Below are 16,146 nucleotides of genomic sequence, written 5' to 3'. Positions count from 1 at the left end.
ACCGAATGACTTCGTTTTGCGGGAAGCATAACCTAATAACAGCATCACAGTTTGGTTTTAGAAAGGGTCTTTCCACGGAATGCGCGCTTTTAACACAAAAAGAAATAATCCTCCAGGCTATTGAAAACAAACTGCTAACACTCGGTGTCTTTGTGGATTATAGCAAAGCATTTGACCGCTTAAATCACACCACTCTCTTAAATAAGCTTGAACATTATGGTTTCAGGGGGATATTTTTAGATCTATTGAGTAGCTATCTGAAATTCCGTTGCCAAAAGGTAATTATAAATGGCCAAATGTCTGACGTGATGAGTATGCAATGTGGTGTACCGCAGGGAAGCATTCTCGGTCCCCTCCTATTTAATATGTATATAAATGACCTAGTGGGAATTGACCATTCTACCAAATATGTAATCTATGCGGATGACACCACATTACTCTTCTGTTCGAACGACGCTACTAGTCTTATTCATGCTAACGATGTATTAAATAAACTAATCAAGTGGAGCACGTTCAACTCCCTAACAATTAACACTAATAAAACCAAGGCGGTACTCTTCAAACCAAAAAACCAGACTGTGAGTTTTAACGTTGGCCTCACGATTGGAACGTCTGAAGTAGAAATCGTCACAACATTTCGAAGTCTTGGCGTGATCTTTGACGAACACTTATTGTGGAATAAGCACGTAGATTCTCTCGCTAACACATTATCGCGAACTGTCGGTGCACTCACCAAGTTGCGTTTTCTACTACCCACCAATATAAAGCTACTTATCTACAATTCTCTTTTTCTTTCGCACCTGAACTACTGCTTACTGGTCTGGGGAAATACTACTGCGTCAAATATTAATAAAATACACTTGTTACAAAAGAAAGCCGTTCGCGCTATCTGCAATTCATCATATGATGCTCACACAAAACCACTTTTCCACAAGCTGGGTATTCGCGCTGCTCCGGATTTATATACCTACATACTTACGAAAAGATATAATCTTGGAATAAAATATAACAACACGTTCATCACGAAACTATCTAATCTAACTCGAAACCATCCCCGTTATGAGACACGCCATAATTAAACTTGGTATATACCGCATGCACGTACTAACTATGGCACCCAGATGAGCCATGCGTTACCATTGTTACTGAATTCGCTATAACTTTAAACGTTAAACTTTCAGCGTTACCTGTATGAACTTCACCTGTATTTCTGATCATGCAATTTTTCGATGTGTAATAGTGTACTATAATTTCATATTTCGCCTGACTAGCACTATGTACAAAATGTGTTCATACAATTTTGCAATGCTCCAGTTGTGCATTGCCCCATTCTCTTATTCTAAACGTTGTATAATAACCAGATTGACACAATTCTTGTTGCCTTTTGCTTTACTTTTATTTGTTTTTTGTTTGTTTGTTTGTTTTTTTTCTTCTCTATGTTCTGTTTTTCTCTGTTTCCTCTCTCTCTTATCCACCACTCTTTTTTTCCATCTCTCTCTTTCTATCTTGCTACATGATGCAGCAATGTATTACTATTAAGGGGGCGCAGACCTTTGTCAAGCCGCGTACCGCAGGCTTTTTGCCTGTCCCCTGGCACCTGTATGAATTTGCAGTTGTTGAATAAAATTGATTGATTGATTGAATAACGGCTACGTAAGCTTGTCTTACGCTTCTAAAGTTAGGTATGGGCTACAATGGCATTAGCGCTTTTTGGAGCGATCTGCGCTTGGCTCCACCCGGTCGGAGTACGAGTAAAACTACTATTATTAGTATTCATTTCTTCTTAAAAGCACTAACGACTACATAAACTTTTTTGACGCTTCTATGTTTGGGAATGGGCTACATTGACATGAGGGCTTCTTGCAGCGTTCTGCGCATGGCTCCGCGTGATCTGAGTTGGAATAAAACTATTAATATTAGTATTCATTTCTACCACTTAAAATTATCTTCACTGGTTTTGATGACTATGGTTTCCACGCCAGCCTTAACGCTGGGAAACCTCCATACGTGTGCTTTAAAGAGAAAGGCACTTACGTACGAGATCGATTACCGTGTGGTCGTGGAAACATCGTGGCAGTTTACACTTTCTTTCCGTGACCGCGAGCTTTGTGCCTTCGGTTTTTGTGAGCGACGCTGTGACAACATGGGAGCCTGAGAGCCGATGCTGAACTGCCACGTTTGTAGTGGTCATTTTATCAAGAGCCAAAGTTATTCAACCACCCAACAGCCCAAGCTACAAACCATCCCCACTCCCCTTTCCATATGACCACCTGCGTGAAATAAAGGCTGGCACTGAAAGTTAAAAACGTGGTGGTGTTAACGTCAAAAATCGTGCAATGCCTAGTGAGGAAACTAAAAACGTGCCACTAGTTGCCTCAAGTACGGGTGCATCAGCCCGGGTCCTCCAGCACAGACGCATTTCCAACACGCTGTAAGTAGTTAGGATTTGCAGAGGGGTGCATGGAAGTGCAAAATTAAACAGAAAAATCATCCAGCCCTCCGTTTAACGACGACGATGGCTGAACGCGAAGCTTTCTTTGTTCAAAATGGGGAAGGGTCACAAACAAAGGCGCTGCGATAAAAAGACCAAACTGCGTGCTGGTCAAATTCAAATCTCAACTAGCCAATGTTTAAATCCAGAAGGCAACCAAGGAAACCCACACGAGAAAGCGTGGCGATAAACCATCACCGTCGTTAGACGGAGGAGTGCATGATTTTTTAAGCGTAGATGGCAGCTTGTAAAACGACCGCAGCATTCAGTTGTGAAACTGAGTACAGGTTTCCGGCACCCTCCTGTCTCGAGTCCTTCGGCCGTGCAGGATTTTTTTTTTCAAAAATCAATAACCAATTAGCCTGCAACCATTGCAATTCTTGTAAACCGATTCTTTTCCGCGACAAGCAATAACGTTCTACTATGATGCGGTATTTATTCTCTAAACGATTCCCGATTACCGTAGTAAGCACATTTCTGTGAAATTAAACACGTTTCTATCGTAGTTATAGAAGTTACAGAAGCTTCGTAAATCCCAATTTCTGTTTTGAGGTACTTCTTTGTAGGCGCCCCCCAACTTGCTTTCGCTTGTGCACGACGCCGTTTCGTCATCAACAGCCAAAGGCCAGCGGCGCAGCATTACTGGATTGGCTTTCCACACCGGCTTTGTAGGGAGATTTACTGTAATATATTCCTCAATACACCAAACTGCATGCAGGCATGAAAAATCTGCACGATGGAACGTACTTGCACTTCCAGCTTGACTTCCAGCTTAGCGCATTGCGCGTCGCCTGGTATTTGTAATTACTGAGTGTGGGCGTACATCACACAAATGGCATGCCTCGTAAAGGTCCCTTCCACGCTCAAGATTTACTGATCTGAAAAAGGTCCTTGTGGTTATCCACGCTTTGCAAGCCGAACAGCAGCAGAACGACAGAAAGCCAAGCACAGCAAAGCTGCGCTGACCGCCACCGGTATTCCACTGACGAGTGGTTCGCCACGGGCGGCGCTGTTCGCTAAAGCGACGGTGGTGCCATACAACGGCCGCCTGGACCCTATACCAAATTTTAGACATGTGAGCCAGCCGGCGAAGAGCGGGCCGTCGATTAGTGCCTCCTTCTGTGAAAAGAACATGCAGTTATTGCGCAAAAATGACGGCGCTTCCACGCACTGAACGGCCCTGTAGGAGCTGCTTTACACAAATTCGAGCCTTCACCGTGAATTTTTGCGCGAGCATAGATGGCCGGCACGCAAAAAGAAACCATCGCGGCGCTAAGGTAAATTCAAAGCTTTTTAAGGTTTAAATGAACGGCAATGCTGAAAAATAAGGAATGTTAGTCGAGCAGGTGGATATGATAGCAGTGTGGCTTACGTTGAAGTTTGCATAGCGAAGAAGCGTGTCTAGACTGAACCGTAGCCGCCGCGGTGGTTCAGTGGCTAAGGCGTTGTGCTGCTGAGCACTAGGACGCGGCCGCTTTTCTGATGGAAGCGAAAAGCAAAAACGCCCGTGTGTACGAGATGTCGGCGCACGTTAAAAATCCCCGGGTGGTCAAAATTAATCTGGAGCCCTTCACTACGGCACGCCTCATCGCCTGCGTTGCGTCGGCGCGTTAAACTCTACGATCGATCATCAATCAATCAGACTGCACCGTAAATTCTTGGTGCTGGCAGGTATCAGAAGTACTGATCAGTACCACTGGTATTGATTGCACGGCCAATACATTTTGTGCAAGAAGTCACTGGTCCCACATCAAGCAAAGCGAAGCTGGCGAGGTTGGGGTTTAAATTTAGCACCACCTGGCTGAGCGCGACGTCCGCACATGGCAACTTTTCGGCACGCTGGCTGCCATTGTCGCCGGTCGCTATCTATAAAGTCGGTCATCGTCTATCCATCCATCTGTTTGCCTACAGGTCAATAACGTGTGACATGATTAAATGCCAAGGGTACTGTTAGTATTAATTCACTAGCTGGGAATGGCCTTCGTCCGGGTGAAGTCTGACACCTTCCTCTCACTTCTTAACGTCCTTTTTGGCCACTGGACCACAACTCGAAATAAAGGTTCATCTACCGCTCTATTTATCGCACTCCTGAAGTTTATCAAATAAAAGTAACCCAGAAAACGTGTCGAAATTTGACATTGACCAGAAAGTAGTTGCGGCCCAGCGGTTGCGATTTCCGCTTCCAAACAACTGGGGTTCCCGGGTGCCTGGAAAAGTCTTCGATTTCTCCCGTTGAGATTAAAAGGGCCAACGCCTGCGCCCTTAAATACTGGCCCCTTAAAATTCTAGTGCGAAAATGCGCCATTTGAAAGGGTACAGATTGATGTCGCTCATGGCGTGTACTCTGCACAATATGGTCCATATACAGGGTGTCCCAGCTATCATGCACCAAGATTTAAAAAAAGAGTAAAGGCGTAACTCGAAAGAAACCAGGTGCATAATGTTTGCAGTACTGTGAAGAAGCGGAGAGTAATTTTTTCGTTAATGAGACTTAATTAACTAATTGTAATTAATTATCTAACTCGAGAAATACTGTCCTAATCACTAAAGTGTCAATGGGGCACTTGTAGGTAACCACGAGGGGCATCTAACTGCGCTATTTTCAGTGACGAACTAATTGCGTACTCATTTATTCTGACTGATAAAGGAAACCCGCGAAATATGAAAAATACCACGTGACGGCGCCTCCGCGCGCACCGTAAAGCAACGCCCTCAAACAGGCTGCCTCTGAGTTAGCCAGAATGAAATAGACAAAAGAAACAAAGAAGAAATCGCAACCGAGTTTGTTCCTTATCTGCACACGCGTCCCGCGAATCTTGCTGCTGCTGCTCCTTCCATGCATGCTATTATCAAGGTGATGCGCTGTCTCTTCGGGCGGGTAACACGCGAAGCAGTTGCTTTCAATCAGCTTTGTTTGGGGACGCTGCTTTACAATGCGCGCGTAAGCGTCGTCACGTGGTATTTTTCATATTTCGCGGGTTTCCTTTATCAGTCAGAATAAATGAGTACGCAATTAGTTCGTCGCTGAAAATAGCGCAGTTAGATGCCCCTCGTGGTTACCTACAAGTGCCCCATTGACACTTTAGTGATTAGGACAGCATTTCTCGAGTTAGATAATTAATTACAATTAGTTAATTAAGTCTCATTAACGAAAAAATTACTCTCCGCTTCTTCACAGTACTGCAAACATTATGCACCTGGTTTCTTTCGAGTTACGCCTTTACTCTTTTTTTAAATCTTGGTGCATGATAGCTGGGACACCCTGTATAGTTAACTTTTTTCAGTAAGCCCCTTGTTACACGTCATAAAGGCCAAACGTTACAAATGCTTCTTTGAGTACATGCCTGTTCATATTAAATGTTTTTATTGTTGCCTTGTCCCAGTAGGGACGTCAAATCAACACAGGCGTGTTCCAAGGACCTTTTTACGGCCACCATCACAGTCTCGCTCGCCCTATTTCTGTGTCTTGGAGGGGTCGTCCTCTACATCAAGTTAGGTGGGTACCGTGCGTTTTGTACTCTATGGGGCGGAGAACGAGCGCTTTACGGCGTTTAGTAGTATGCGATAACTCGACGACGAAACCGCTGAAAAAAGGCAGTGTGATTGATCCCTCAACCGACGTAATCAAAGATGTATCATATTCTATCCATTTAACGCTCACGGCATTTCTTTACCCCCGGATTTGGCAAGAAGCGGTGAAGCTTGCACTATTCTTTCGTCGTTGCGGGGTCCTATGAGCGCTCCCCCGCAACCCAACCTCAGCTCTATCTTTTCAACCGCACTGAGATAGAGAACGGCAACCACTTCAAGAAAAAGTGGTATTACGTTGCCGCATTGCGGGTTTAGGAGGTATTCATTGGCGTATGCATGCAGCCAACCATGTTTGGGCGCCGTCATATCCCTGACCAAGCGTATGTTGCTAAGGCGACGTTGTGCGCACGGCCCGCTCGGCTCCTAGATCAGGCACCCCTCTTCTCCTCCATACCTTAATGGCGGGCAGGCAGGCCGCGGAAACGACCTGACCTTGTATTTTCGTGGAAGGCGTGTGCGAGTGACTGGATAGTCAGTTGTACCGCGATAGCGTTGGTTACGCGAAAAGTTGTGGTTCCGCTCATGAGTGCGACAACCTTACCTGCAGTTCAACCCCAGCCTCTGCGCACACCTACGAGCGAGTGCGAGTCGTTCGTGGCACAAAGGTTGCAACGTGATCGCAGTCGTCCGTGTGACAGCGGGAACTGCATCATTTCCAAACTCTTGCCCACTGAACGCAAAGTACGATCTACCGTACGATCTACAGTGCGATCTACCTATCGTCAGACAAGTATTAAGTCGCCGCCGCAGATCAGCCGATTTCCAGTCGCCGTGCTCTGATGTCAGGGTGCGTTGCTTTCCTGAGTGTGAAGCATGTAGCGCTCGAGAAAGCCAGCGCAGTGGCCAGCACTAAGTCGGCGTACTGGTGAAATATTTTTCCAGAGAAATTACTTAGTTTTAAATGCAGAGCATTTCAGTAACTCACGATGTCACCCGCGTTGACGACCGTAGTCGTAGTCCGCACCCCTCCCCCTACACTATATAAAAAAATACTATCCGGCGCCTGGTTTCGATCCCTCGACCCTGCGGGCGGAACGCAATGTACATGGTGCTCTACCCACTGCGCCACAAAGCCGACACAGAATGGGAGGCTACGAACGCGCCTTATATCCTTGACTCATTCAAACTACGTCAAGAAGCTGCTGATACAACGCATTCACTACCACCAACTCCCCAAACACTAAACGTTAACGCAATACACCACCCCCTATGCGACGCATTTACTCGAGTCCCCCTCGCGGGGAGATGGGCCCATTTTTTCAAAGCCCCGCACCCTGAATGGGGGTATCCCCATATGTCACGCAAAGGCCGTTGGGTGCTCTCTACGATCCTATCACATCAGATCCGCCTCATCACAGACCCAGCACACCCTACGCGGCAAGGCAACAGCGTCCAGAGAGACACCACTCCTGATCTGACCATTGCACACAACATTGCCAACTCAGTCTGGCGCAACACTGGTCATGATTTGGGAAGTCACCACTATGTTGTTGAAACCCTCGTTCAGGACGGACCCCCACTGCCGAGCACCCGTTCCCACAAGCTGGTTGACTGGGACGGCTTCCGATCCCTCTGTGATGCAAACTTTTCTGGCCACTTTGAAGATTTGGATGACTGGACTGCCAAACTCCTTAACAACGTGATGGTGCAACCAAAACAGTCCCTGAACAAGCTCACCTTGATGTGGTTGGTTCCCGTCTCCTCCACTTATGGGAAGCCAAGGAGGGCTTTGCACGTCTACTCCAGAGGCAGAAGCACAACCGCTCTCTCCGTCGCCGCCTGGCTAAGCACCAACCAGCACTGGAATGCCCTTTGCGACCGAATGGAGGGCAAAATGAATGTTTCTCAGACCTCGAATATTTTTACTAAACCACGTATTAGAGGGCACTTACCAGACAAAGTCGTGGATGCGGTGCGGGTGCGCTTCTGTCGACATCCGCTGCGGCAGCCAACTCAGCGTCGGACCAGAGTCCTTCAATTGCATTGAAGGACTTTGGCCGGACTTAGCGCCGTTCACAGCCACGGTTTCATCCTCCGGTGATGCGAAGTGCTCGAGGGCAGGTAAAGCGCAACCACGTCCTCTTGGTGCGATTAATAATATATCTGTGGACGCTACTATCTATAATCGTGTTGAAACGGTGCAGACGATGGACCCTGGTGATTTTTTTTCTTCTGCGAGATGCGGGCGCAAAGCGCATGCGCCGGCACAGTGGCCACGAACATTGCGGTTTTCAGTGTTGCCAAGTGAAGATATCGCCCGCTGAACTTTTCAATGAATATTACGTATACATTGCACCGAGTGCAAATGCTTTGGGTAGGGTATTGGACACAAGGTCCCAGTACAGCGTTTTGGGCCAATGTAAATTTGTGTGTGTGCGTATGCGCGTGAACGAGTGTGCGTGTGTGCGTGCAGCAAGACCGAAAATGAACAACATTGAGGCAGAGTGTGTCGGCAACGTCTCGGGTCAGCAACCTGCGGCGCGCGGGCCGCATGGCCCCGCACAACGTCAGACCCCTCCTCTTCTCGCTTCCAATCTGACGTGGCTGGCATGGCAGTTTTGATAGGCAGTGAGGTCAAAACTCGTGACAATCGTGGTGAAAATAAACATGATTTCTATTTCAGCTTTGTAAACTACTTTCGATTTTTCGAAATTTCTCTCTTTGCCAATGTCTTTCTGTCTTTGCAACACCCTCCCCGATATGCCCTTGCGGTGTCGGCTGCATGCAACTTGGCCCTAAGCCTCGAAAGGCTGCCGAATGCTGGACGCCACTGGTGATGACGAATAGCGCCTTATTTGCCGACACGTAGGCCTCAATCGTTTACCGAAAATATCAAACTATGTTTTTCTACCTATGCTGTTTCAGGCGCTTACAATACTCATTTTGCATTGCGCTTTGGCGGTGTTTAATATTGCAAGAAAAAAGACTACGTCCAAAGTTATTACAAACGCCAACGCTTCTAATTCATCAATCTACATATACAGGCTGGATAAGAATCACGAAAAGCTGACGGTGCCACCACTGCGCTGACAACATCTTCGGCTGCTTTCCTCGCAGCGTTTGTTTTCTGTGCAGAGCTTGCAATGTAGAGCTCATTTTGTATCTGTCATTCCTGTATCAGCGAAAACCGAAATATGGCGAGTTTATATATCTCACAATGCCCGAAGCTGGTGCTTCCAAGTCACTTAACACGCATTAGTTGCGAAGCCCCTTATGGCTCGGGCTGTTGGCGTCTCCTCTCTTCGTCGTCATTTCATTTATAGTAAAGGTACTAAAACACCGGTAAACTCGTTTTCCGGGGCCTCGCGCTAGAGCGATTGGTTGGTGCTTCAAAGATACGAGACTTTTACAGCAAAGCTGTATACTTCTAACCCCCCAACGGTTTTAACTCCGTCGGAAAAAAGGCCAAGGTGCTGAGAGCACACTTATACACTGCATGCTTTGCCCGTCCGCAGGTTTCACGTTAGTGGAGGTGGCCCGGGGTTTTTTTAGGGGCGAAGCTCCTAAAGCCATGGGTCTGTCCATCCCTTGTGTCTCGTGGTACGTGACCGCCGCATGCTTTCGGAGATGGCGCAAAGTGGGCCGCGTTCCACGCGCAAGAACCGGCTGCAACCGGCAGCGCAAACACGGCACCGGGAGCGCGAGCTTGTCTGTGTTCGCCAACGGAGGCGCGAGCGCACGTGCACTGCGAGGGGGAGATCACGCAAGAGATCACGCCACGAACGCAGGCCGTCGTTCTCGGAGATCGAACGAGACGCACGGACCTTTGCTCGTTTCCTCTCGTCTTGTTCGGGCACACGTTCGCCCTAAATAACTTTACCGTTGTGTCCCATCCTACGTGACAAATTGTGGTGGAGGTGCGGGGTAGTCCTCGATGGCGCGGGGTCTTTCACCAGGTCTGGGCCTGGGAGCATTGACTCCGAAAATAAAAGTTGATTTGTACAATGTACGCACACAGTCTTACGTCTTTCTTAATGATGTAATGGGCGAACTTTCACGGGAGAGTTACGGTTACCGATGATCTCCCCCTCTCGAGCTTCGCCCCACTTATCATCATTCATTCCGTGGATATGGCGTGATTTTTTTTAACCTGTTGTTTTCGTCGCACATCAACGGTTTTCAAATACTGGTTTGCGGAATTGGTGAAAGTGTATTTTAGGGGACATTTTTGCATGCACTTCTCGTGTATTTGAAGTTTTCTCGCGTAAATTCAATTTTTTGTCCACCAGCACAAGTAGCGAAGCGGAAACTTTGAGCTGAGCTTTGCCTTAGGAGTGAAACGTGAAATCCGAGCAGGAAAGGATGTCGATACAACATCTGCTGTCAGAAGAAAACTAAGCAGGGTGCCCGGCACTGCTGGACGGCACCGGATCCACTGCACATGCCTTCTCTCCTGCTGGCGACACCGCATTCTGCCCAAAAGAACGACGGCGTCAAGATAGCCGCGCCACTCAGTGGACTGCGCGATGGATGAAAATTTTCCGCTCTTCCACATCCTTCCCATTCATCATGATGCTGTCGACCAGCCAAGATTTCTAGGTCCTGCCAGCGATAAAAGCTGTCCTCCCGCATAAGCTTTTTAGGCCTGTCGCGTGGATAATCCACACGTGCGCTTTAGCTTTATAGATAGACGAAAAGGACATCCAGCGTAATTATCTACGCATACTCCCCTAGCCAAACCTTATGCGCCTGCGTGAGCAAAGACAGGCTGGCGAGGAGTTAGAAGTAAAAGGAGAGAAATTCATTGCGTTTATCCCAGGATAGCGCGAGCAGCGAGGTAATGCGTAATTGACAGCTCAAGCGCTAACGTTGGCGGTCGGGCGGAGCAGCGTCAACGTTGTGCGTCAAACATCGGCAGCAAGTTCACTTTGAAATGAATGGGCCACGCGTCGTACGTAAAAAACGAGCCGCCCGTCGCAGCTTTACTGGTGAACCGTCAGTACGAAGTGCATAAGCACTAGCGTAAAGTTACCTTCTTCTGACAACAATGAAGCCATGCGAAAAAGATGTATATATGATCTTGAAAATGATGTAGTGTTCCCGAAAGCGACCGCATTTCCTGCGCGTCTCTCGAGCTGCGCAAGGCGGGGCAACACCTTACGATCCCGGGGTTGCAGTGGGCGCCGATTGTTCTCTAAAAACCGTCGCCGCCCACTGCGCCGGCTGTTCGTCGCTAAGGGGTCCTGAACACTTCAAGAGCGCATAAGCAACGTATAAAACTGTGCGTTTTTGGCGCAAGAAGGCGTTGCTCGCATGAAAGCCATTGACTTGCCTACTTGTTCATCCGTCCCCCTTTTCTCGGTGCGCCCTCAGAATATCAAATCCTGAGGCAAATACAAACAAACACGTACCACACAAATCACGACTGGCAAAAATGTTCCCCAATTCCTTGCACGAAAAGTGCACAAAATTCTGAGAGATAGCCACGCTATTTCAAGCAACCTGGGCGTGCCCTCGCATCTGGGCCCAGTAAAACAATAGTACCCAGATTAATCCTATCGAGACGTGGGAGGCAGCCCTCACCAGCTCATCTCTCGAAGATCAGCCACGTCTGATCCAGACAGCCAAGATGGGAGCCGTTTCATCTGGAGCCCTGGACGTCGGGCCCCACCCATGAACTCCCTCTCAACTTTTCACCCCTATACCCTTCCCCCCTTCTTCCCACAATAAAAGTTCTACGACTACAACCATCGCTTCACCGGGCTAAGCAATCCCCGACTCACATGTGTAACTCAGCGCATACGTTGTGATGAGAACAGATTGCAATATCGCGGCATGCATTTTTTCCTATTTTGTACCTTTATCTCATGGCCAGGTTTTAGGGTTGCTTAAATATATCTTATGTTTTGTGACTGACAAGGAACAACGGGAAATTTTTTATCTGCGTCAGGTATAGCAGGCATTCTACACATATGACGCTCACAAGCTCTTCAATACAAGTTGCACAAGGGCACGTGTAAATTTTGAGGAAGCAGTGCAACGCTAAAAACACAAGACTAAATGCTAAGAAGAACGAAAACAAAGAACGAAGTTGCTTTCTCATGTCGGCAGACTTCATGCCACGTCGCCAGCGGCGTATGTTTGCTTTGAAATTATGAGAAAACTAGGTCGCACCAAAGCTCAATTCTTGTACGACCACTTCACCATTTACCACTTATTAGTGATTAGAGCTTGTTTTAATAAGGCGATGTTTTCGTGATAAATTACCCGGGTGAACGTTTTATTTAGGCTTGGCGGTGGAAAAATAATATACAACCTTTTCTACAGTAATGCGAATTCGGGGTGAGTGCAAAGTAGCATGCGTCTGAAGCCAGGTGTTAATATTTCAAGCTCACTAAGAGGGTTCAACTTAAATTGAGAACGACTCAGTGGGCAATGGAGTGGAAAATGATAGGTGTAACATTAAGGGACAAGAAGAAAGCGGAGTGGGTCAGGGAACAAACGCGTGTTAAGGACATATTAGCTGAAACTTAGCTGAAGAAATGGTCGTGGGCAGGGCATGTAATCCGAAGGCAAGATAACCGTAACAGAGTGGATCCCTAGAGAAGGCAAGCGTTGCAGCGGGCGGCAGAAAGTTAGATGGGCAGATGAGGTCAAGAAGTTTCGGGGAATAAATTGGTCACAGTTGGCACAGGACCGGGGTAATTGGAGAATAATGGCAGAGGCTGCCCTGCAGTGGGCGTAGATAGACTGGTGATGATGATGATGGTGATGATTATTTCAATACTGGCGTAACGGAGACACTTCATCCACCTCGTGATTGTACATCTGTTTTAGTTTAGGGGAGGTTGAGTTGAGACTTTGCCCGCTTCCCACAAAAAGGGAGTCATTCCTTCCTTGTTAAATTTGATGTCGTTATCTATCTGTACGCATTGGGTCTTTTTTAAAGGTATAATGACTGGCCAATTTCTCTTTCACACTTCGAACAAGTTTAGTGGATGTATTAAATTTGTTGATAGCGTGTGCTCTCTTTTATAATCGCGCTGTGTCCCCCCCCCCTGGAATGCCGTAGTGGCGCTGTGGCTACCGCGTAAATTTATTTATTTATTTACAATACTGCCACTCTCATTCGAGAGCATAGCAGAAGGGCGTACATATTTTGCGTACAAGAACCGTGTGAATCAGCAGGCTTGCTTCATGAGAAAGAAGGAAAAGCACATATGCACACAAAGGCACAAATAATTACACATCTTTGCACATACACACGCGTATGTTACAAGCTGTAGTGACAAGAAAAAAAAGGAATAAAACAACAAAACAAGTACATCAAACAGGTAAGAATGGTGCTACTACAAAGCTACAGCAATAAAAAATACACAAGAAACTAGCAGGTCTTACAGCTAGAAATGCTACACGTGTGCCGTGTTCAGTTCGTATACAATAAATGTTATTCCGGCACTGAAGGAACTAACATTTGGCAGAATTTAGATAACGAGTAAGTGCTTGTTATCACCGAATCCAGTTTATTCCACTCGCGTATTGCAACGGGGAAAAGAGTACATAAATGTGTCGGCACTACAGGAATATTCCGATAAAATAAAATAAATAAAAATTTACCTGAATCAAAGGCAAAAATTTGTGCTTTTGTACGTACGCACATGGATCGCACCATATCCATCATCACCGTATCATCACCAATCATGATTTGCTACTATCTTAACGGGAAACATATTCCCCAACATCTCGGCGTTCCCCTTAGTGATGAGCGGAGGAAGTGCAGGGAGCGAAGTCCCGCTCGACACGAGCAAAATACCACCTCCTGTGTACGCAGTTCTGACAGCTGAAGTGAAACCTATAAATGCAGAACCATTATTCGTAGTTTGCTTCTTCGGTGTAGGAGTACACAAATCTTTGCGCTGACCTCACCCTTTGCGCCGACATGAAAGAACGAGGAATATTTCGTTTTTAATGTAGCCCCGCTTTTCGTTCGTTTTTTCGCATGTGAAAGGATTTATGAGGAGCGCGCCGCGTGCAATATTTCCATGCATCCACTGAGTTGACCTCTGCAGCATCTCCCTGCTGACCGTTGCAGAGGAGAAAGAAGATTCTCCAGGCGCACCTACGAGCATTACAAGACGGACAGATGCGCCAACCAAGCCTTTTACGCCTCACGAGACAAGCACGGTTTCCGAAAAAGCGACAAGTACGTTATCGCCAAATTTTCATGTCATTTATTATGAACACACCCTTTTCAGGGTGTGCTCATAATTTACATAAGACCAGCGATTATGTGAAAATCAATACCTTTCTCAGAGGAAGGAAAAAAGAAATATTGAAGAAGGCATTGCTATTTTTTTAGATAACTGAAAATTTCATCAAAATTTATTTCTCAGAAATCAATTAGAAACCAGTGCTTCAAAAAGTCCCCAACGAAAGCTGGCTCTCTCTTTGGTTCCTCAGAAAGGTATTTTGAACGTTGGACATTTACAGCCGCTCGTAGTTGCAACGGAAAGTATTAGTTTGCAAGGAAAGTACATATACACAAACAGCCTTTTCACGATGCCTATGCCAACCAGATACCCTACACTGTGCCTTTATAAAGCGCTCGGACGCCTCCGTGGAAGGGTGTGGAAGGAATGTGTTTCCCTGGTTAGCCGCCAGGGCTCCATTTTTCGCGTTGGCCCTTTTCTTACAATAACAAGAGCCATCACCGTAGCGAAACGCACCGTATATTGGGAAGTACTGGAGCAGGGAATTCATATGGAGTACGTGCGCCGCGGCGTAACTAAAGCAGATATCAAACTGTGAAACAGCGCTTAAACGAAGACCAACTAGCCAAAACCCAAACTTCAGTTAAAGCAGATATCCTGTCCAAAAGCAGGGGGTTCAAATTTTTCCTAAGTATACGAGTGTCTGACGGAGGTCTTCTGTTTCAGTGGTCAATAAAGCCAAATGGAATTTCGCTCTGTATGTTTGGGTATAAAGCGGAAGTTTGGGCAAGTTGGCTACTAAGTAATGAACCCATACTTCAAACAAACGTTACACTGTAACAAGGAAAGGCAGCACTGCGTGTGTGTTCCGTATTTTACTTCCTTCGTCCAGTGTCACGTTCACTAGAAGTAAGACTTCATTAGTTTTGTGTGTACTTCGTGCATACATGCAAATATGGGTTTGGCGTAGGGGCATTCATGATAAAAACGGTGCCATTTTTTAAAGGTTGTCACTTGCTCCTAAAAAAATTGGGCAGCTTCACAGTAGTGGCGCGAAGATTTTGTAAGCAGCAAAACTGGCGGCCCTATTAAGCTTATTCTTGGTTCAGCTAAGTTTGTGCGTGGTTATGTTTGAAAACACGGTCAGGTTTTCTGCATGGTGCCTTCGTAAGCCCACCAAAGAGCAATAAACATTCTGTCATTAAATTGTGTATACAATTCACAGTCTTTGTCAAAATTTTCTAGGCTAAACGTAAGCCTTCTGGACGACAAAGAATTGAAAGAAGAAGCTTAACCTTTACCTGTGGCAAAATTACCTTATGACTCAGAAAAAAAGCTGTTTTTTTTTTTAGCTTTTCGGCATAAAACGTTTGAGCCTCGTTGAAGACGTAAGCTTGTACATTGAAGTTTTTCCGGTATGTGCACTTCCAGGTTGGCCTAGAAACTTTTAACAAAGACCGACGCGTGCCCACTGGCTTTGCGGTAAAGCTCTAAGAGTAGCAGAGGGCGCAGCGGGACGAACATCTGCTCAAAATGTCTGAACTCGCTCGGTGGCCACTGTTCGGTTTGTGTGGTCTGACATGTGGGACGCTGAATAAGAAGCTGATTATTGGCAAGTTCTAGCTAACCGGCCGTTTTTCACGGTGAGCTCCCCTCCGATAGAAAGCGGGGCGCCATTTTGCATGCGTGGCGCGCTCGGCCGTGAACGGCTTGGTTCCGGTTGACAAAGCGGGTGTGTGTTCGTCATTTTGTCGTTTTCTGACGTTTACGGGCACCAGTTCCTAAGTTTGCCTTATTTCTCTTTACTGAAAGTGCATAATTCTTGGCCAGCAATGAACAGCCAGACTAAAAGCACTAGGCATGACAAGCTAGGCCTGTCTTTGCTATTCAACAACAATAATGCCTGTAATACAC

The sequence above is a fragment of the Haemaphysalis longicornis genome, unplaced genomic scaffold, assembly GCF_048455015.1.
Source record: "Haemaphysalis longicornis isolate Haplotype H1 unplaced genomic scaffold, Haemaphysalis longicornis Haplotype H1 scaffold_4, whole genome shotgun sequence".
NCBI lineage: Eukaryota > Metazoa > Arthropoda > Arachnida > Ixodida > Ixodidae > Haemaphysalis > Haemaphysalis longicornis.
The sequence above is the reverse complement of the archived record's forward strand: the minus strand, read 5'-3'. Positions refer to the sequence as shown.